This window comes from Uranotaenia lowii, chromosome 3 (assembly GCF_029784155.1).
Source record: "Uranotaenia lowii strain MFRU-FL chromosome 3, ASM2978415v1, whole genome shotgun sequence".
NCBI lineage: Eukaryota > Metazoa > Arthropoda > Insecta > Diptera > Culicidae > Uranotaenia > Uranotaenia lowii.
In genome coordinates, this window is record NC_073693.1 from 114,747,300 (window position 1) to 114,769,002 (window position 21,703).

The window sequence follows — 21,703 nt, forward strand, 5'->3', positions numbered from 1 at the left end:
CAAAAGACAAAAGACAAAAGACAAAAGACAAAAGACAAAAGACAAAAGACAAAAGACAAAAGACAAAAGACAAAAGACAAAAGACAAAAGACAAAAGACAAAAGACAAAAGACAAAAGACAAAAGACAAAAGACAAAAGACAAAAGACAAAAGACAAAAGACAAAAGACAAAAGACAAAAGACAAAAGACAAAAGACAAAAGACAAAAGACAAAAGACAAAAGACAAAAGACAAAAGACAAAAGACAAAAGACAAAAGACAAAAGACAAAAGACAAAAGACAAAAGACAAAAGACAAAAGACAAAAGACAAAAGACAAAAGACAAAAGACAAAAGACAAAAGACAAAAGACAAAAGACAAAAGACAAAAGACAAAAGACAAAAGACAAAAGACAAAAGACAAAAGACAAAAGACAAAAGACAAAAGACAAAAGACAAAAGACAAAAGACAAAAGACAAAAGACAAAAGACAAAAGACAAAAGACAAAAGACAAAAGACAAAAGACAAAAGACAAAAGACAAAAGACAAAAGACAAAAGACAAAAGACAAAAGACAAAAGACAAAAGACAAAAGACAAAAGACAAAAGACAAAAGACAAAAGACAAAAGACAAAAGACAAAAGACAAAAGACAAAAGACAAAAGACAAAAGACAAAAGACAAAAGACAAAAGACAAAAGACAAAAGACAAAAGACAAAAGACAAAAGACAAAAGACAAAAGACAAAAGACAAAAGACAAAAGACAAAAGACAAAAGACAAAAGACAAAAGACAAAAGACAAAAGACAAAAGACAAAAGACAAAAGACAAAAGACAAAAGACAAAAGACAAAAGACAAAAGACAAAAGACAAAAGACAAAAGACAAAAGACAAAAGACAAAAGACAAAAGACAAAAGACAAAAGACAAAAGACAAAAGACAAAAGACAAAAGACAAAAGACAAAAGACAAAAGACAAAAGACAAAAGACAAAAGACAAAAGACAAAAGACAAAAGACAAAAGACAAAAGACAAAAGACAAAAGACAAAAGACAAAAGACAAAAGACAAAAGACAAAAGACAAAAGACAAAAGACAAAAGACAAAAGACAAAAGACAAAAGACAAAAGACAAAAGACAAAAGACAAAAGACAAAAGACAAAAGACAAAAGACAAAAGACAAAAGACAAAAGACAAAAGACAAAAGACAAAAGACAAAAGACAAAAGACAAAAGACAAAAGACAAAAGACAAAAGACAAAAGACAAAAGACAAAAGACAAAAGACAAAAGACAAAAGACAAAAGACAAAAGACAAAAGACAAAAGACAAAAGACAAAAGACAAAAGACAAAAGACAAAAGACAAAAGACAAAAGACAAAAGACAAAAGACAAAAGACAAAAGACAAAAGACAAAAGACAAAAGACAAAAGACAAAAGACAAAAGACAAAAGACAAAAGACAAAAGACAAAAGACAAAAGACAAAAGACAAAAGACAAAAGACAAAAGACAAAAGACAAAAGACAAAAGACAAAAGACAAAAGACAAAAGACAAAAGACAAAAGACAAAAGACAAAAGACAAAAGACAAAAGACAAAAGACAAAAGACAAAAGACAAAAGACAAAAGACAAAAGACAAAAGACAAAAGACAAAAGACAAAAGACAAAAGACAAAAGACAAAAGACAAAAGACAAAAGACAAAAGACAAAAGACAAAAGACAAAAGACAAAAGACAAAAGACAAAAGACAAAAGACAAAAGACAAAAGACAAAAGACAAAAGACAAAAGACAAAAGACAAAAGACAAAAGACAAAAGACAAAAGACAAAAGACAAAAGACAAAAGACAAAAGACAAAAGACAAAAGACAAAAGACAAAAGACAAAAGACAAAAGACAAAAGACAAAAGACAAAAGACAAAAGACAAAAGACAAAAGACAAAAGACAAAAGACAAAAGACAAAAGACAAAAGACAAAAGACAAAAGACAAAAGACAAAAGACAAAAGACAAAAGACAAAAGACAAAAGACAAAAGACAAAAGACAAAAGACAAAAGACAAAAGACAAAAGACAAAAGACAAAAGACAAAAGACAAAAGACAAAAGACAAAAGACAAAAGACAAAAGACAAAAGACAAAAGACAAAAGACAAAAGACAAAAGACAAAAGACAAAAGACAAAAGACAAAAGACAAAAGACAAAAGACAAAAGACAAAAGACAGAAGAAAAAAGACAAAAGACAAAAGACAAAAGACAAAAGACAAAAGACAATAGAAAACAGAAAACAGAAAACAGAAAACAGAAAACAGAAAACAGAAAACAGAAAACAGAAAACAGAAAACAGAAAACAGAAAACAGAAAACAGAAAACAGAAAACAGAAAACAGAAAACAGAAAACAGAAAACAGAAAACAGAAAACAGAAAACAGAAAACAGAAAACAGAAAACAGAAAACAGAAAACAGAAAACAGAAAACAGAAAACAGAAAACAGAAAACAGAAAACAGAAAACAGAAAACAGAAAACAGAAAACAGAAAACAGAAAACAGAAAACAGAAAACAGAAAACAGAAAACAGAAAACAGAAAACAGAAAACAGAAAACAGAAAACAGAAAACAGAAAACAGAAAACAGAAAACAGAAAACAGAAAACAGAAAACAGAAAACAGAAAACAGAAAACAGAAAACAGAAAACAGAAAACAGAAAACAGAAAACAGAAAACAGAAAACAGAAAACAGAAAACAGAAAACAGAAAACAGAAAACAGAAAACAGAAAACAGAAAACAGAAAACAGAAAACAGAAAACAGAAAACAGAAAACAGAAAACAGAAAACAGAAAAAAAGATAACAAACATAATAAAGATAACAAAGATGACAAAGATGACAAAGATGACAAAGGTGACAAAGATAACAAATAGAACAAAGAATTTGTTAACATAGTTATAAAGAAAAGATTAGAAGAGTCGGTATGGCAAAAACAATAGCAAAATCGAAATTCAAATCATTTGTAACAATATAATATATTTCAAACTTTATATTATAATGCTTGAAACTTTAGAATAAAAATAACGAAATAGGCAAATATGTTTAGAAATAATAAGGAATAGGTGACACAAATTTAAAATTTATTTAATTTTATTTGCATTCAAACCAAATGAATAACATCCAGTTTTAGGATAAGCTAAATATTTTGTTTTGTTTTAAACGTACAATAAATTGAAATGAGAAACTTTTTTGCAAGTTGTTTCTAATAAAAATCATTGATTTCCCTTATACAGCGTAACGATAAATCTCAAAATTATCCATGTAATAAATAAGAGAATAAGTTGATTTTATGCGCACTTCCCTACAAATATTTGTAAGAAATGATAGAACAAAAGTTATCATAAAAACTAAAACTGGCGATAGTTATTAGAAATATTTTATCAGGTTATATACATGTGATAGACTTGCTCAAGGATTAATCTAACACAATATTCCGACATACTCATTGTCACTCAATGTTCAAAAATTTCAATTGTCATTTTTATAATGCAAATTTTTTTTTATTAGGGATCATATTAAAATATAAAATGTTATCTTGAATAGGATTTACAATATAATCACTTCACTAATTAATTCACGATAAGCAAACATGTTCAAGTAAAACTGATAGTAATTTTTAGTTCGGTGTAAGCACAAAATGAAGCTTACAAATGAATCCTTTTAGCCAAGCTTGCATGCAGCAAAAAACTTGTGTACAATATTTCAAAGGAATTCAACACTGTGATTTTTAATACCAAGTTATTGGGAAACTGAGGGATTAATCATAAAAAGTGCTCACTTTTGACCAAATTTCTGAGCACATCACCCAAAAACTGCACTCAAAAACAATAAATCCAACGGAATTCTGGAAGTGCATTTAAGCGAAAATATTGTCATATAAAAGTACATTCTGCTGAACTATGTTTCATTTCAAGTATCTAAATCAAACTAAATTCAGTTGTTAGAACAACTTTTCAAACTAAGTTTATATAGTGAAAAAATGAATATTTCGACATATATGTACTTATGTGAAAATTCCGGAAAATTCACGGGGTAAGGGAAAATTCTGAGTACTACGTTTTGTTTCTAGTATCAAAACCAACATACCTAGTATAGTGGCTTAGTGCCGCATTTGTTTTTGTTGAACAAACTTTTCAAATTAAGTTAATATAGTGAAAAAGTCAATATTTCGACATATATGCATTGATGTGGAAATTCCGGAAAATTCACGGGGTAAGGGAAAATTCTGAGTACTACGTTTTGTTTCTAGTATCAAAACCAACATACCTAGTATAGTGGCTTAGTGCCGCATTTGTTTTTGTTGAACAAACTTTTCAAATTAAGTTAATATAGTGAAAAAGTCAATATTTCGACATATATGCATTGATGTGGAAATTCCGGAAAATTCACGGGGTAAGGGAAAATTCTGAGTACTACGTTTTGTTTCTAGTATCAAAACCAACATACCTAGTATAGTGGCTTAGTGCCGCATTTGTTTTTGTTAAACAAACTTTTCAAATTAAGTTAATATAGTGAAAAAGTCAATATTTCGACATGTACGCACTTATGTGGAAATTCCGGAAAATTCACGGGGTAAGGGAAAATTCTGAGTACTACGTTTTGTTTCTAGTATCAAAACCAACATACCTAGTATAGTGGCTTAGTGCCGCATTTGTTTTTGTTGAACAAACTTTTCAAATTAAGTTAATATAGTGAAAAAGTCAATATTTCGACATATATGCATTGATGTGGAAATTCCGGAAAATTCACGGGGTAAGGGAAAATTCTGAGTACTACGTTTTGTTTCTAGTATCAAAACCAACATACCTAGTATAGTGGCTTAGTGCCGCATTTGTTTTTGTTGAACAAACTTTTCAAATTTAGTTAATATAGTGAAAAAGTCAATATTTCGACATATATGCATTGATGTGGAAATTCCGGAAAATTCACGGGGTAAGGGAAAATTCTGAGTACTACGTTTTGTTTCTAGTATCAAAACCAACATACCTAGTATAGTGGCTTAGTGCCGCATTTGTTTTTGTTGAACAAACTTTTCAAATTAAGTTAATATAGTGAAAAAGTCAATATTTCGACATATATGCACTGTTGTGGAAATTCCGGAAAATTCACGGGGTAAGGGAAAATTCTGAGTACTACGTTTTGTTTCTAGTATCAAAACCAACATACCTAGTATAGTGGCTTAGTGCCGCATTTGTTTTTGTTGAACAAACTTTTCAAATTAAGTTAATATAGTGAAAAAGTCAATATTTCGACATGTACGCACTTATGTGGAAATTCCGGAAAATTCACGGGGTAAGGGAAAATTCTGAGTACTACGTTTTGTTTCTAGTATCAAAACCAACATACCTAGTATAGTGGCTTAGTGCCGCATTTGTTTTTGTTGAACAAACTTTTCAAATTTGGTTAATATAGTGAAAAAGTCAATATTTCGACATATATGCATTGATGTGGAAATTCCGGAAAATTCACGGGGTAAGGGAAAATTATGAGTACTACGTTCTGTTTCTAGTATCAAAACCAACATACCTAGTATAGTGGCTTAGTGCCGCATTTGTTTTTGTTGAACAAACTTTTCAAATTAAGTTAATATAGTGAAAAAGTTAATATTTCGACATATATGCATTGATGTGGAAATTCCGTAAAATTCACGGGGTAAGGGAAAATTCTGAGTACTACGTTTTGTTTCTAGTATCAAAACCAACATACCTAGTATAGTGGCTTAGTGCCGCATTTGTTTTTGTTGAACAAACTTTTCAAATTTAGTTAATATAGTGAAAAAGTCAATATTTCGACATATATGCATTGATGTGGAAATTCCGGAAAATTCACGGGGTAAGGGAAAATTCTGAGTACTACGTTTTGTTTCTAGTATCAAAACCAACATACCTAGTATAGTGGCTTAGTGCCGCATTTGTTTTTGTTGAACAAACTTTTCAAATTAAGTTAATATAGTGAAAAAGTCAATATTTCGACATGTACGCACTTATGTGGAAATTCCGGAAAATTCACGGGGTAAGGGAAAATTCTGAGTACTACGTTTTGTTTCTAGTATCAAAACCAACATACCTAGTATAGTGGCTTAGTACCGCAATTGTTATTATTGAACAAACTTTTCAAATTAAGTTAATATAGTGAAAAAGTCAATATTTCGACATATATGCATTGATGTGGAAATTCCGGAAAATTCACGGGGTAAGGGAAAATTCTGAGTACTACGTTTTGTTTCTAGTATCAAAACCAACATACCTAGTATAGTGGCTTAGTGCCGCATTTGTTTTTGTTGAACAAACTTTTCAAATTAAGTTAATATAGTGAAAAAGTCAATATTTCGACATATATGCATTGATGTGGAAATTCCGGAAAATTCACGGGGTAAGGGAAAATTCTGAGTACTACGTTTTGTTTCTAGTATCAAAACCAACATACCTAGTATAGTGGCTTAGTGCCGCATTTGTTTTTGTTAAACAAACTTTTCAAATTAAGTTAATATAGTGAAAAAGTCAATATTTCGACATGTACGCACTTATGTGGAAATTCCGGAAAATTCACGGGGTAAGGGAAAATTCTGAGTACTACGTTTTGTTTCTAGTATCAAAACCAACATACCTAGTATAGTGGCTTAGTGCCGCATTTGTTTTTGTTGAACAAACTTTTCAAATTAAGTTAATATAGTGAAAAAGTCAATATTTCGACATATATGCATTGATGTGGAAATTCCGGAAAATTCACGGGGTAAGGGAAAATTCTGAGTACTACGTTTTGTTTCTAGTATCAAAACCAACATACCTAGTATAGTGGCTTAGTGCCGCATTTGTTTTTGTTGAACAAACTTTTCAAATTTAGTTAATATAGTGAAAAAGTCAATATTTCGACATATATGCATTGATGTGGAAATTCCGGAAAATTCACGGGGTAAGGGAAAATTCTGAGTACTACGTTTTGTTTCTAGTATCAAAACCAACATACCTAGTATAGTGGCTTAGTGCCGCATTTGTTTTTGTTGAACAAACTTTTCAAATTAAGTTAATATAGTGAAAAAGTCAATATTTCGACATATATGCACTGTTGTGGAAATTCCGGAAAATTCACGGGGTAAGGGAAAATTCTGAGTACTACGTTTTGTTTCTAGTATCAAAACCAACATACCTAGTATAGTGGCTTAGTGCCGCATTTGTTTTTGTTGAACAAACTTTTCAAATTAAGTTAATATAGTGAAAAAGTCAATATTTCGACATGTACGCACTTATGTGGAAATTCCGGAAAATTCACGGGGTAAGGGAAAATTCTGAGTACTACGTTTTGTTTCTAGTATCAAAACCAACATACCTAGTATAGTGGCTTAGTGCCGCATTTGTTTTTGTTGAACAAACTTTTCAAATTTGGTTAATATAGTGAAAAAGTCAATATTTCGACATATATGCATTGATGTGGAAATTCCGGAAAATTCACGGGGTAAGGGAAAATTATGAGTACTACGTTCTGTTTCTAGTATCAAAACCAACATACCTAGTATAGTGGCTTAGTGCCGCATTTGTTTTTGTTGAACAAACTTTTCAAATTAAGTTAATATAGTGAAAAAGTTAATATTTCGACATATATGCATTGATGTGGAAATTCCGTAAAATTCACGGGGTAAGGGAAAATTCTGAGTACTACGTTTTGTTTCTAGTATCAAAACCAACATACCTAGTATAGTAGCTTAGTGCCGCATTTGTTTTTGTTGAACAAACTTTTCAAATTAAGTTAATATAGTGAAAAAGTCAATATTTCGACATATATGCATTGATGTGGAAATTCCGGAAAATTCACGGGGTAAGGGAAAATTCTGAGTACTACGTTTTGTTTCTAGTATCAAAACCAACATACCTAGTATAGTGGCTTAGTGCCGCATTTGTTTTTGTTGAACAAACTTTTCAAATTAAGTTAATATAGTGAAAAAGTCAATATTTCGACATGTACGCACTTATGTGGAAATTCCGGAAAATTCACGGGGTAAGGGAAAATTCTGAGTACTACGTTTTGTTTCTAGTATCAAAACCAACATACCTAGTATAGTGGCTTAGTGCCGCATTTGTTTTTGTTGAACAAACTTTTCAAATTAAGTTAATATAGTGAAAAAGTCAATATTTCGACATGTACGCACTTATGTGGAAATTCCGGAAAATTCACGGGGTAAGGGAAAATTCTGAGTACTACGTTTTGTTTCTAGTATCAAAACCAACATACCTAGTATAGTGGCTTAGTGCCGCATTTGTTTTTGTTGAACAAACTTTTCAAATTAAGTTAATATAGTGAAAAAGTCAATATTTCGACATGTACGCACTTATGTGGAAATTCCGGAAAATTCACGGGGTAAGGGAAAATTCTGAGTACTACGTTTTGTTTCTAGTATCAAAACCAACATACCTAGTATAGTGGCTTAGTGCCGCATTTGTTTTTGTTGAACAAACTTTTCAAATTTAGTTAATATAGTGAAAAAGTCAATATTTCGACATATATGCATTGATGTGGAAATTCCGGAAAATTCACGGGGTAAGGGAAAATTCTGAGTACTACGTTTTGTTTCTAGTATCAAAACCAACATACCTAGTATAGTGGCTTAGTGCCGCATTTGTTTTTGTTGAACAAACTTTTCAAATTAAGTTAATATAGTGAAAAAGTCAATATTTCGACATATATGCACTGTTGTGGAAATTCCGGAAAATTCACGGGGTAAGGGAAAATTCTGAGTACTACGTTTTGTTTCTAGTATCAAAACCAACATACCTAGTATAGTGGCTTAGTGCCGCATTTGTTTTTGTTGAACAAACTTTTCAAATTAAGTTAATATAGTGAAAAAGTCAATATTTCGACATGTACGCACTTATGTGGAAATTCCGGAAAATTCACGGGGTAAGGGAAAATTCTGAGTACTACGTTTTGTTTCTAGTATCAAAACCAACATACCTAGTATAGTGGCTTAGTGCCGCATTTGTTTTTGTTGAACAAACTTTTCAAATTTGGTTAATATAGTGAAAAAGTCAATATTTCGACATATATGCATTGATGTGGAAATTCCGGAAAATTCACGGGGTAAGGGAAAATTCTGAGTACTACGTTCTGTTTCTAGTATCAAAACCAACATACCTAGTATAGTGGCTTAGTGCCGCATTTGTTTTTGTTGAACAAACTTTTCAAATTAAGTTAATATAGTGAAAAAGTTAATATTTCGACATATATGCATTGATGTGGAAATTCCGTAAAATTCACGGGGTAAGGGAAAATTCTGAGTACTACGTTTTGTTTCTAGTATCAAAACCAACATACCTAGTATAGTAGCTTAGTGCCGCATTTGTTTTTGTTGAACAAACTTTTCAAATTAAGTTAATATAGTGAAAAAGTCAATATTTCGACATATATGCATTGATGTGGAAATTCCGGAAAATTCACGGGGTAAGGGAAAATTCTGAGTACTACGTTTTGTTTCTAGTATCAAAACCAACATACCTAGTATAGTGGCTTAGTGCCGCATTTGTTTTTGTTGAACAAACTTTTCAAATTAAGTTAATATAGTGAAAAAGTCAATATTTCGACATGTACGCACTTATGTGGAAATTCCGGAAAATTCACGGGGTAAGGGAAAATTCTGAGTACTACGTTTTGTTTCTAGTATCAAAACCAACATACCTAGTATAGTGGCTTAGTGCCGCATTTGTTTTTGTTGAACAAACTTTTCAAATTAAGTTAATATAGTGAAAAAGTCAATATTTCGACATGTACGCACTTATGTGGAAATTCCGGAAAATTCACGGGGTAAGGGAAAATTCTGAGTACTACGTTTTGTTTCTAGTATCAAAACCAACATACCTAGTATAGTGGCTTAGTGCCGCATTTGTTTTTGTTGAACAAACTTTTCAAATTTAGTTAATATAGTGAAAAAGTCAATATTTCGACATATATGCATTGATGTGGAAATTCCGGAAAATTCACGGGGTAAGGGAAAATTCTGAGTACTACGTTTTGTTTCTAGTATCAAAACCAACATACCTAGTATAGTGGCTTAGTGCCGCATTTGTTTTTGTTGAACAAACTTTTCAAATTAAGTTAATATAGTGAAAAAGTCAATATTCCGACATATATGCACTTATGTGGAAATTCCGGAAAATTCACGGGGTAAGGGAAAATTCTGAGTACTACGTTTTGTTTCTAGTATCAAAACCAACATACCTAGTATAGTAGCTTAGTGCCGCATTTGTTTTTGTTGAACAAACTTTTCAAATTAAGTTAATATAGTGAAAAAGTCAATATTTCGACATATATGCACTGTTGTGGAAATTCCGGAAAATTCACGGGGTAAGGGAAAATTCTGAGTACTACGTTTTGTTTCTAGTATCAAAACCAACATACCTAGTATAGTGGCTTAGTGCCGCATTTGTTTTTGTTGAACAAACTTTTCAAATTTGGTTAATATAGTGAAAAAGTCAATATTTCGACATATATGCATTGATGTGGAAATTCCGGAAAATTCACGGGGTAAGGGAAAATTCTGAGTACTACGTTTTGTTTCTAGTATCAAAACCAACATACCTAGTATAGTAGCTTAGTGCCGCATTTGTTTTTGTTGAACAAACTTTTCAAATTAAGTTAATATAGTGAAAAAGTCAATATTTCGACATATATGCACTGTTGTGGAAATTCCGGAAAATTCACGGGGTAAGGGAAAATTCTGAGTACTACGTTTTGTTTCTAGTATCAAAACCAACATACCTAGTATAGTGGCTTAGTGCCGCATTTGTTTTTGTTGAACAAACTTTTCAAATTAAGTTAATATAGTGAAAAAGTCAATATTCCGACATATATGCACTTATGTGGAAATTCCGGAAAATTCACGGGGTAAGGGAAAATTCTGAGTACTACGTTTTGTTTCTAGTATCAAAACCAACATACCTAGTATAGTAGCTTAGTGCCGCATTTGTTTTTGTTGAACAAACTTTTCAAATTAAGTTAATATAGTGAAAAAGTCAATATTTCGACATATATGCACTGTTGTGGAAATTCCGGAAAATTCACGGGGTAAGGGAAAATTCTGAGTACTACGTTTTGTTTCTAGTATCAAAACCAACATACCTAGTATAGTGGCTTAGTGCCGCATTTGTTTTTGTTGAACAAACTTTTCAAATTTAGTTAATATAGTGAAAAAGTCAATATTTCGACATATATGCATTGATGTGGAAATTCCGGAAAATTCACGGGGTAAGGGAAAATTCTGAGTACTACGTTTTGTTTCTAGTATCAAAACCAACATACCTAGTATAGTGGCTTAGTGCCGCATTTGTTTTTGTTGAACAAACTTTTCAAATTAAGTTAATATAGTGAAAAAGTCAATATTCCGACATATATGCACTTATGTGGAAATTCCGGAAAATTCACGGGGTAAGGGAAAATTCTGAGTACTACGTTTTGTTTCTAGTATCAAAACCAACATACCTAGTATAGTAGCTTAGTGCCGCATTTGTTTTTGTTGAACAAACTTTTCAAATTAAGTTAATATAGTGAAAAAGTCAATATTTCGACATATATGCACTGTTGTGGAAATTCCGGAAAATTCACGGGGCAAGGGAAAATTCTGAGTACTACGTTTTGTTTCTAGTATCAAAACCAACATACCTAGTATAGTGGCTTAGTGCCGCATTTGTTTTTGTTGAACAAACTTTTCAAATTAAGTTAATATAGTGAAAAAGTCAATATTTCGACATGTACGCACTTATGTGGAAATTCCGGAAAATTCACGGGGTAAGGGAAAATTCTGAGTACTACGTTTTGTTTCTAGTATCAAAACCAACATACCTAGTATAGTGGCTTAGTGCCGCATTTGTTTTTGTTGAACAAACTTTTCAAATTTGGTTAATATAGTGAAAAAGTCAATATTTCGACATATATGCATTGATGTGGAAATTCCGGAAAATTCACGGGGTAAGGGAAAATTCTGAGTACTACGTTCTGTTTCTAGTATCAAAACCAACATACCTAGTATAGTGGCTTAGTGCCGCATTTGTTTTTGTTGAACAAACTTTTCAAATTAAGTTAATATAGTGAAAAAGTTAATATTTCGACATATATGCATTGATGTGGAAATTCCGTAAAATTCACGGGGTAAGGGAAAATTCTGAGTACTACGTTTTGTTTCTAGTATCAAAACCAACATACCTAGTATAGTAGCTTAGTGCCGCATTTGTTTTTGTTGAACAAACTTTTCAAATTAAGTTAATATAGTGAAAAAGTCAATATTTCGACATATATGCATTGATGTGGAAATTCCGGAAAATTCACGGGGTAAGGGAAAATTCTGAGTACTACGTTTTGTTTCTAGTATCAAAACCAACATACCTAGTATAGTGGCTTAGTGCCGCATTTGTTTTTGTTGAACAAACTTTTCAAATTAAGTTAATATAGTGAAAAAGTCAATATTTCGACATGTACGCACTTATGTGGAAATTCCGGAAAATTCACGGGGTAAGGGAAAATTCTGAGTACTACGTTTTGTTTCTAGTATCAAAACCAACATACCTAGTATAGTGGCTTAGTGCCGCATTTGTTTTTGTTGAACAAACTTTTCAAATTAAGTTAATATAGTGAAAAAGTCAATATTTCGACATGTACGCACTTATGTGGAAATTCCGGAAAATTCACGGGGTAAGGGAAAATTCTGAGTACTACGTTTTGTTTCTAGTATCAAAACCAACATACCTAGTATAGTGGCTTAGTGCCGCATTTGTTTTTGTTGAACAAACTTTTCAAATTTAGTTAATATAGTGAAAAAGTCAATATTTCGACATATATGCATTGATGTGGAAATTCCGGAAAATTCACGGGGTAAGGGAAAATTCTGAGTACTACGTTTTGTTTCTAGTATCAAAACCAACATACCTAGTATAGTGGCTTAGTGCCGCATTTGTTTTTGTTGAACAAACTTTTCAAATTAAGTTAATATAGTGAAAAAGTCAATATTTCGACATATATGCACTGTTGTGGAAATTCCGGAAAATTCACGGGGTAAGGGAAAATTCTGAGTACTACGTTTTGTTTCTAGTATCAAAACCAACATACCTAGTATAGTAGCTTAGTGCCGCATTTGTTTTTGTTGAACAAACTTTTCAAATTTGGTTAATATAGTGAAAAAGTCAATATTTCGACATATATGCATTGATGTGGAAATTCCGGAAAATTCACGGGGTAAGGGAAAATTCTGAGTACTACGTTCTGTTTCTAGTATCAAAACCAACATACCTAGTATAGTGGCTTAGTGCCGCATTTGTTTTTGTTGAACAAACTTTTCAAATTAAGTTAATATAGTGAAAAAGTTAATATTTCGACATATATGCATTGATGTGGAAATTCCGTAAAATTCACGGGGTAAGGGAAAATTCTGAGTACTACGTTTTGTTTCTAGTATCAAAACCAACATACCTAGTATAGTGGCTTAGTGCCGCATTTGTTTTTGTTGAACAAACTTTTCAAATTAAGTTAATATAGTGAAAAAGTCAATATTTCGACATATATGCATTGATGTGGAAATTCCGGAAAATTCACGGGGTAAGGGAAAATTCTGAGTACTACGTTTTGTTTCTAGTATCAAAACCAACATACCTAGTATAGTGGCTTAGTGCCGCATTTGTTTTTGTTGAACAAACTTTTCAAATTAAGTTAATATAGTGAAAAAGTCAATATTTCGACATGTACGCACTTATGTGGAAATTCCGGAAAATTCACGGGGTAAGGGAAAATTCTGAGTACTACGTTTTGTTTCTAGTATCAAAACCAACATACCTAGTATAGTGGCTTAGTGCCGCATTTGTTTTTGTTGAACAAACTTTTCAAATTTAGTTAATATAGTGAAAAAGTCAATATTTCGACATATATGCATTGATGTGGAAATTCCGGAAAATTCACGGGGTAAGGGAAAATTCTGAGTACTACGTTTTGTTTCTAGTATCAAAACCAACATACCTAGTATAGTGGCTTAGTGCCGCATTTGTTTTTGTTGAACAAACTTTTCAAATTAAGTTAATATAGTGAAAAAGTCAATATTCCGACATATATGCACTTATGTGGAAATTCCGGAAAATTCACGGGGTAAGGGAAAATTCTGAGTACTACGTTTTGTTTCTAGTATCAAAACCAACATACCTAGTATAGTAACTTAGTGCCGCATTTGTTTTTGTTGAACAAACTTTTCAAATTAAGTTAATATAGTGAAAAAGTCAATATTTCGACATATATGCATTGATGTGGAAATTCCGGAAAATTCACGGGGTAAGGGAAAATTCTGAGTACTACGTTTTGTTTCTAGTATCAAAACCAACATACCTAGTATAGTGGCTTAGTGCCGCATTTGTTTTTGTTGAACAAACTTTTCAAATTAAGTTAATATAGTGAAAAAGTCAATATTTCGACATGTACGCACTTATGTGGAAATTCCGGAAAATTCACGGGGTAAGGGAAAATTCTGAGTACTACGTTTTGTTTCTAGTATCAAAACCAACATACCTAGTATAGTGGCTTAGTGCCGCATTTGTTTTTGTTGAACAAACTTTTCAAATTTAGTTAATATAGTGAAAAAGTCAATATTTCGACATGTACGCACTTATGTGGAAATTCCGGAAAATTCACGGGGTAAGGGAAAATTCTGAGTACTACGTTTTGTTTCTAGTATCAAAACCAACATACCTAGTATAGTGGCTTAGTGCCGCATTTGTTTTTGTTGAACAAACTTTTCAAATTAAGTTAATATAGTGAAAAAGTCAATATTTCGACATGTACGCACTTATGTGGAAATTCCGGAAAATTCACGGGGTAAGGGAAAATTCTGAGTACTACGTTTTGTTTCTAGTATCAAAACCAACATACCTAGTATAGTGGCTTAGTGCCGCATTTGTTTTTGTTGAACAAACTTTTCAAATTTAGTTAATATAGTGAAAAAGTCAATATTTCGACATGTACGCACTTATGTGGAAATTCCGGAAAATTCACGGGGTAAGGGAAAATTCTGAGTACTACGTTTTGTTTCTAGTATCAAAACCAACATACCTAGTATAGTGGCTTAGTGCCGCATTTGTTTTTGTTGAACAAACTTTTCAAATTAAGTTAATATAGTGAAAAAGTCAATATTTCGACATGTACGCACTTATGTGGAAATTCCGGAAAATTCACGGGGTAAGGGAAAATTCTGAGTACTACGTTTTGTTTCTAGTATCAAAACCAACATACCTAGTATAGTGGCTTAGTGCCGCATTTGTTTTTGTTGAACAAACTTTTCAAATTAAGTTAATATAGTGAAAAAGTCAATATTTCGACATGTACGCACTTATGTGGAAATTCCGGAAAATTCACGGGGTAAGGGAAAATTCTGAGTACTACGTTTTGTTTCTAGTATCAAAACCAACATACCTAGTATAGTGGCTTAGTGCCGCATTTGTTTTTGTTGAACAAACTTTTCAAATTTGGTTAATATAGTGAAAAAGTCAATATTTCGACATATATGCATTGATGTAGAAATTCCGGAAAATTCACGGGGTAAGGGAAAATTCTGAGTACTACGTTTTGTTTCTAGTATCAAAACCAACATACCTAGTATAGTGGCTTAGTGCCGCATTTGTTTTTGTTGAACAAACTTTTCAAATTAAGTTAATATAGTGAAAAAGTCAATATTTCGACATGTACGCACTTATGTGGAAATTCCGGAAAATTCACGGGGTAAGGGAAAATTCTGAGTACTACGTTTTGTTTCTAGTATCAAAACCAACATACCTAGTATAGTAGCTTAGTGCCGCATTTGTTTTTGTTGAACAAACTTTTCAAATTTGGTTAATATAGTGAAAAAGTCAATATTTCGACATATATGCATTGATGTGGAAATTCCGGAAAATTCACGGGGTAAGGGAAAATTCTGAGTACTACGTTCTGTTTCTAGTATCAAAACCAACATACCTAGTATAGTGGCTTAGTGCCGCATTTGTTTTTGTTGAACAAACTTTTCAAATTAAGTTAATATAGTGAAAAAGTTAATATTTCGACATATATGCATTGATGTGGAAATTCCGTAAAATTCACGGGGTAAGGGAAAATTCTGAGTACTACGTTTTGTTTCTAGTATCAAAACCAACATACCTAGTATAGTGGCTTAGTGCCGCATTTGTTTTTGTTGAACAAACTTTTCAAATTTGGTTAATATAGTGAAAAAGTCAATATTTCGACATGTACGCACTTATGCGGAAATTCCGGAAAATTCACGGGGTAAGGGAAAATTCTGAGTACTACGTTTTGTTTCTAGTATCAAAACCAACATACCTAGTATAGTGGCTTAGTGCCGCATTTGTTTTTGTTGAACAAACTTTTCAAATTAAGTTAATATAGTGAAAAAGTCAATATTTCGACATGTACGCACTTATGTGGAAATTCCGGAAAATTCACGGGGTAAGGGAAAATTCTGAGTACTACGTTTTGTTTCTAGTATCAAAACCAACATACCTAGTATAGTGGCTTAGTGCCGCATTTGTTTTTGTTGAACAAACTTTTCAAATTAAGTTAATATAGTGAAAAAGTCAATATTTCGACATATATGCACTGTTGTGGAAATTTCGGAAAATTCACGGGGTAAGGGAAAATTCTGAGTACTACGTTTTGTTTCTAGTATCAAAACCAACATACCTAGTATAGTAGCTTAGTGCCGCATTTGTTTTTGTTGAACAAACTTTTCAAATTTGGTTAATATAGTGAAAAAGTCAATATTTCGACATATATGCATTGATGTGGAAATTCCGGAAAATTCACGGGGTAAGGGAAAATTCTGAGTACTACGTTCTGTTTCTAGTATCAAAACCAACATACCTAGTATAGTGGCTTAGTGCCGCATTTGTTTTTGTTGAACAAACTTTTCAAATTTAGTTAATATAGTGAAAAAGTCAATATTTCGACATATATGCATTGATGTGGAGATTCCGGAAAATTCACGGGGTAAGGGAAAATTCTGAGTACTACGTTTTGTTTCTAGTATCAAAACCAACATACCTAGTATAGTGGCTTAGTGCCGCATTTGTTTTTGTTGAACAAACTTTTCAAATTAAGTTAATATAGTGAAAAAGTCAATATTTCGACATATATGCACTGTTGTGGAAATTTCGGAAAATTCACGGGGTAAGGGAAAATTCTGAGTACTACGTTTTGTTTCTAGTATCAAAACCAACATACCTAGTATAGTGGCTTAGTGCCGCATTTGTTTTTGTTGAACAAACTTTTCAAATTTAGTTAATATAGTGAAAAAGTCAATATTTCGACATATATGCACTGTTGTGGAAATTCCGGAAAATTCACGGGGTAAGGGAAAATTCTGAGTACTACGTTTTGTTTCTAGTATCAAAACCAACATACCTAGTATAGTGGCTTAGTGCCGCATTTGTTTTTGTTGAACAAACTTTTCAAATTTAGTTAATATAGTGAAAAAGTCAATATTTCGACATATATGCATTGATGTGGAAATTCCGGAAAATTCACGGGGTAAGGGAAAATTCTGAGTACTACGTTTTGTTTCTAGTATCAAAACCAACATACCTAGTATAGTGGCTTAGTGCCGCATTTGTTTTTGTTGAACAAACTTTTCAAATTAAGTTAATATAGTGAAAAAGTCAATATTTCGACATATATGCACTGTTGTGGAAATTTCGGAAAATTCACGGGGTAAGGGAAAATTCTGAGTACTACGTTTTGTTTCTAGTATCAAAACCAACATACCTAGTATAGTGGCTTAGTGCCGCATTTGTTTTTGTTGAACAAACTTTTCAAATTTAGTTAATATAGTGAAAAAGTCAATATTTCGACATATATGCACTGTTGTGGAAATTCCGGAAAATTCACGGGGTAAGGGAAAATTCTGAGTACTACGTTTTGTTTCTAGTATCAAAACCAACATACCTAGTATAGTGGCTTAGTGCCGCATTTGTTTTTGTTGAACAAACTTTTCAAATTTAGTTAATATAGTGAAAAAGTCAATATTTCGACATATATGCATTGATGTGGAAATTCCGGAAAATTCACGGGGTAAGGGAAAATTCTGAGTACTACGTTTTGTTTCTAGTATCAAAACCAACATACCTAGTATAGTGGCTTAGTGCCGCATTTGTTTTTGTTGAACAAACTTTTCAAATTAAGTTAATATAGTGAAAAAGTCAATATTTCGACATATATGCACTGTTGTGGAAATTTCGGAAAATTCACGGGGTAAGGGAAAATTCTGAGTACTACGTTTTGTTTCTAGTATCAAAACCAACATACCTAGTATAGTGGCTTAGTGCCGCATTTGTTTTTGTTGAACAAACTTTTCAAATTTAGTTAATATAGTGAAAAAGTCAATATTTCGACATATATGCACTGTTGTGGAAATTCCGGAAAATTCACGGGGTAAGGGAAAATTCTGAGTACTACGTTTTGTTTCTAGTATCAAAACCAACATACCTAGTATAGTGGCTTAGTGCCGCATTTGGTTTTGTTGAACAAACTTTTCAAATTAAGTTAATATAGTGAAAAATTCAGTATGTTGTCATGTTTGTTCTTATATAATGAATTTACGGGGAAATTGAATGTTATGAACGTTAATAAAGGATTTTGCGGTCTTTGTTCAGTTGTTGGCGTTTTTTCTAGTACCCAAAAATGCTTAACATTGTTTAAATCGTTAATTTAGTTTAATTAAATTAGTTTTTCTTAACTGCCAATTCAAAAAAAAGTTCATTCATGTGTTCATTCTGTTCATTTTGCGTGCAACTTTTGCTCGCGCCGGGTTGCCATTCCAGAAAAAATGAGAGATTGCTTGCGCTCTCTTTGCTTGCGCATTTAACACAGGTCCATAGGACGGCAGATTTCGAGAGCACGACTGGGAGAGCCATGGATTTTGTTCGATTTACGCTCTCCCGGGGGGTTGTGCTTGCTTGCTACAAAACTTTTGAAAATCTGGACGAATTCCGATATCTTTTAGTGAATTCGGAAAACGTTGCTACAAATTTTTGAAAAACCACATAAACAGCATATCAATCGATTGTAGAGATTAAAATCTATCATTGGGTATATAAAAAATGGGCAGGTTTGATGAAAAGTTTTAAGAAATCACGATAACAAAATGAGAAATGTGCGCATCATAACAGACGGGTTCGAAAATCACGATTTTTTTCTTGTTTTCATTCTCGTATTACGAATAACAGTAATATTTGAGATACTAAGTGTATTCAGTGAAAATGATTATCATGTTATCAAAACAAAACTAAAATTTAAATTTTGAAAATCGGTCCAATAATGAATGAGATACAGCGCTGCTAAGAAAAAATGTTACCTCTTTTGAAAAGTGAGAATTTTTTTTTCCGGTAATTCCAAGATCGCGACCAAAACTCCCATGGGACCCTAAATTTTTTATATATGTTTAAAAAGATTAATTTTTCACAATTTCCTAACATATCAAAAAAAATTATTACACCAACCTATACTGCAGATATAAGAATTTTAAAATGATGTCTTTTTTCTGTTCAAAGCGTTCTATAGGTCATCTGCTAAGTCAAATCGATTTAAATTTTATATATTTAAAATCTTGAATAAATTACCTAAACAATGAATCTGAATTCATAAATATCGGTCAAGATATGTGACCACTGGAACGAAATCAATTTTCTAGTCAAAACAAGCGAAAAATAATTTGTTCAAAATTTTGCGAACGGCCTAGGAAGGTTAAAAACTGTAGAAAAAATTTGAGACCATATATGGGTTAGTATGCAGTAGGGGATTTTGAAATGCTCTAAAGTGTTTTGTTTAAAACTGTTATGACTACTTCAAACTTCAAACAAGTGGTCATTTTTTTTTATTTTAAAATTTCTATAAAAAATTTCAATAATTTCGTCCGAATATTTGGCGCTGAATATGCGACAAATAGAAAATGTTGGTATCATTCGGCCTGAATATCCAGTACAGCTTTATTCTGAAATCTGAATCACCGATTGAAGAAACTGATCTTTGATTTCTAAAATTATTTATGGCAATTTTATCTTTAACTTCATGGGCACTGAATTCAGCGTTAAGAATTTTGAAATATTACAGTTTAATTTGAATTTCAACCGATTTAAACTGCAAAGTTGCGAATTATAATTTTACCACGATATGAAATAAAACAAAAAAGTTGTCTAATGTTTGTTGGTATACGAATTTTGATTGATTTGAAAATCACAATTTTCTTATTTCTTCATATTGTTTTTAAATATTCATTTCGAAATTGAAATTCTTCGGCAAAAAAATACAGTGGATGAATCAAAATTGAAACAAATGTATCAGTCTAATAAGTAAGCTTGGATCCGCAGTCAATAGAATGAGCCAAAAAAAAAGTTTTTATACTAATTATGTTAAAAAACTGAAAATTGAGGATATTTTTCTAGAAATTGTCATAACTTTGAAACGATTATTGATACAGTAATGGCTTCTTTGGCAAAGTTGCAAGAATCGATACAAGCTAAAAACTTTTCTCAGACATTATAGCTCTAAAATGGATATTGAAAAAGTTAGTTTTTCTAACTGACTGCAAGGTGGATTAATCAATTTTTCAAAAAAAACTAATTATTTAGCCCTTGTAATGTTGGTCATTTGTCTCGAAGACGCTATAGGCCTAAAACGCATAGTTTCGGCAGGAAATAGTTTTGATCGTCTTTTTCATGTTTTACCCCTGTGTGCGTCGTAGACCGTCCTGATGACTTCCCACGAATCTGTTTGCTTGTGGCGTTAGGCAGCGGAGTAGGATTCGGGACAACACTTTGTAGGCGGCATTGAGGACAGTGATCGCCGGCTAGTTCTCACAGTCAAATTTGTGCCCTTCTTGTAGTTGGGGCATATTAACCCCTCCTTCTACTCCTCCGATAGCTGTTCTGTTTCCCAGATCCGGACCATCAACCGGTGTAGGCAATCGGCCAACTTGTCCAAGCCAATGTTGATGAGTTCAGCTGCGATGCCATCCTTCCACCTCACGATTGTCCGTCAGGATGCCTCCGTCTTTATCTCGGCGCATTTCGGCTTGCGGCACGAAGACTTTGCGAGATGCGTTGAGCTTTCCTTTCGTGTTTCCTGGGAACGACGCAGCTGCTCCAGTTCCTCGAGCTCCTCCTCCTCCAGGCGGCGCTTTTTCTCCAGCAAAATTCGGACTCGCTGCCTCTTTTGCTGTCGGTGATTTTTCACGTTTCGACAAGTGCTTCTTTGCTCTACTGCTGCCCGCGCGGCGTTCTCTTCGTCCATCACCCTCCTACACTCCTCGTAGTCTTGATGGTATCCCAACAGTCCTAGAGAGGGACCTCGTCAAGCTCGCCCTCGGCCAGCAGCGCTGCTCCGAGCGAATGCGTGTAGTCTGTTGCGAACTCAGGTTGCTTCAGTAAAGCGATATTAAACCGCGGTGGGCGTCGGTTTCGTATGTTGTTCACTACGGAAAGTTTTGGGCGCATCTTCACCAGATAGTGGTCTTGACTCGATGTTGACGCCTCGACAGAATCTAACGTCGATGATGTCCGAGAAGTGCTGGCTGTCTATCAAAACGTGGTAGGTCTGTGATTGCGTTTGATGCGGTGATCTCCAAGTGTACTTGTTTGGGAATATACAGAATCTAATATCCACGATCAGGATCATAATTAGGGTCAGAGTC